The sequence below is a fragment of the Berghia stephanieae genome, chromosome 3, assembly GCF_034508935.2.
Source record: "Berghia stephanieae isolate SIO BIC M18660-M18661 chromosome 3, UCSD_Bste_1.3, whole genome shotgun sequence".
Lineage (NCBI taxonomy): Eukaryota > Metazoa > Mollusca > Gastropoda > Nudibranchia > Aeolidiidae > Berghia > Berghia stephanieae.
Window position 1 is genome coordinate 41,980,494 of NC_088362.1, and position 2,500 is coordinate 41,982,993.

The 2,500-nt window shown below is 40.2% G+C and overlaps 1 protein-coding gene across 1 annotated transcript in view; it reads left to right on the plus strand.

Moving 5' to 3' along the window:
- The window catches only part of LOC144967752 (uncharacterized), a 14,666-nt gene extending 14,087 nt beyond the window's left edge, over nucleotides 1-579 (plus strand). Inside the window, exon 6 of the mRNA XM_078905343.1 lies at nucleotides 1-579. This exon is cut by the window's left edge and continues 3,259 nt beyond it. The gene's annotated coding sequence lies outside the window, so the exon portion shown is untranslated.
- The last annotated feature ends 1,921 nt before the right edge of the window (nucleotides 580-2,500 follow it).

Consider the following 2,500-nt stretch of genomic DNA (forward strand, 5'->3'; position numbering starts at 1 on the left):
AATTGGATTCTATAGTCTGATGTCACGTCGCCCAGCAACGGCGTCCATCGTGGTTCTAAACAAAGAAAATCGTGACTTTTTATTCTTCATGCTAGCTAGAACTTTTCATTTGTAATGTGATAAAAATGTGTAAATGTAAAAACATGATCATATTTATAATGTTTTTCTCCTCTGGATACACTTTTATGCTCGTCGGACAAATATTTCATAAGGGCGTCCGCCATTGTTCAGATAGTTTTGAGTCAGTTGCTAAGTTACTATGCGTCATTGCGAGGGAAGTGACGTCATGACTGTTGAAGCGTATTATGGGCTTGATTTACTATTGTTGTAATGGACAATATATCTTGTGTTGGTTTGAGAGTATTTCCATTACAGCAATGAGGGGTGTAGACCTTCTAAAAAGTACACGTCGGTCAATAGATATTTTGAATGTCTGAATTGTAAATAAATAGTCTTAGCTTTACATCATATCTATACAATTCCCTATATAACGAGTTCATTTTCGTTGTCAATTTTTAATAATCTGAGTTGATGTGCAGCTTTGAGTATATTTTAATAAATAATTTTACAACAACAAAAGTTGGTATTCACTTTTTATCATTTTGTACCGCCTGTCCCATTTTCAATGTGCTGTATCAAAACTGAATAATTGGGGGATTGGGGGGGGGGGTCTTTCTCTGTTATTGAAATTGATTTATAGGGAATGAGATTAGCGGAAGAGTAGCGTCCCTTGATTGGACGTCATCCATAGTCTGTGACGTCACCGGCGGAAAAGTTATTAGAGAGAGAACGTCATGTTAATTGTGCGCGTGCGTCTCTCGTCCTTTTCCGCCGGTGACGTCACAGACTATAGGTGACGTCCAATCAAGGGACGTTACTCTTCCGCTAATCTCATTCCCTATACGAACTCGCTCCGAACAACTAAAGCACAAATATCTTATCATACATTGCGCGGAAAGACCACATTTTTAGGGCACATCATAACGCAACCCATCACGTACATTTGTGAGGCCAAAATGTGGTCTTGTGCAATGAAACTCGCGTTTCGATTGGATATCCTGGGTTCGAGTCCCGCTCTGAGCGGTGCATAGTTGAGTCCTTGGAAAAGGTTCTTCACTCACCACATTCTCGTTATCAGGTGTAAACTTATTCTTTTCCCATAAATCTTTCCTTCAAGTATTAACTTCTGGAGACTATGGAGGCGTCGTATGTGGCTCTAGTGCGCCAACATTCTGTGCTTTACAGTCTACGTTCCTATTGTCAAATGGGCCTTTCTAATCTTTAAGAAATCTTTTTTTTTTAATCTTTAGTCTTTTAATATCTTTTTAGATACCACACTAAATGAAAGTTTTAGAACAAAAATATTTTGCCAAAGAATGTCTATAGATAGTATGCGCTTGGCTAAGAAGCTCAAAACATTACCATCCGGAAATATGACGGGCCAACACACAAATCTATGTGTAACCATGAACGTTTATAGTCTGGTTAATACCGTTTAGTGACAATTACTCACAAACGCGGATGGCAAAAAAAAAAAAACAATAGCAAAGATCAGAGTGGCGTCATCTTAGTTCTATCTATACGATAACAGTTTGCTCGTAACACAATGGATGGGCATATACGGTTATTAAGTAGTCATTAGGAATTAATTTAGTAGGTATCTACGCTAATTTAATGCATAACGGCATGTCAATCCTTCCCTTTTTATATTGATTGCCTTCATGAATGGGACCAATGCTGCGCGCGTGACCCACGCAAACACGGAGCCCATCTCCCTAGCTATATATATATATATATATATATATTCATTTATTTATTTATTTATTTAAATTTATATATTGGCGGGCTAAAGCATTAATTGTTTTGAGAAATTAATCGAAATAATCAATCAGTGCATCTCGCAAATTTTGATGAGAAATTCACTTCCGACTGGCAAATCGCCTAGGAAAATACACAAGTGCCGAGCGGTGTCGAGACTGAAAACCAGTAATAACGGTACTGGCATTACGAGACTGAGAAGTGGAGGACCGGAACTGTAAGAAGAGGACTATAAAGAGCAAAGCAAGAGCGCGACGGCGATTTTTACCGGCACTCACTCACGGTAATAGACCGATACTATGGCGTTGGTTGGTATGTCTCATACGTTGTATATCTCATCAGTGGGGACCATAGAGAATACAGGACTAGTCTGTGGTGTAGACTTTCCACATGTCCAATATGTACCCGTTGTGGGAACCAACCCGAAACTGCAGAGCATCTAGTTGAACGGTGAGTTGTGACGAAGCTTCCGGGTGGGTTTGCGATGGTGCACGAGTGCAGTAAAGAATTTGCTGATTGGATCGATCGTCATAACATAGTAGTGTAAGCACCATTAGAAGCTGCCTTGCTTATGGTTGAAACCGTTGATGGGGGGGGGGGGGGGGGGGGGAGAGAGAGAGAGAGAGAGAGAGAGAGAGAGAGAGGAGAGAGAGAGCGAGAGAGAGAGAGAGAGATGTATGTG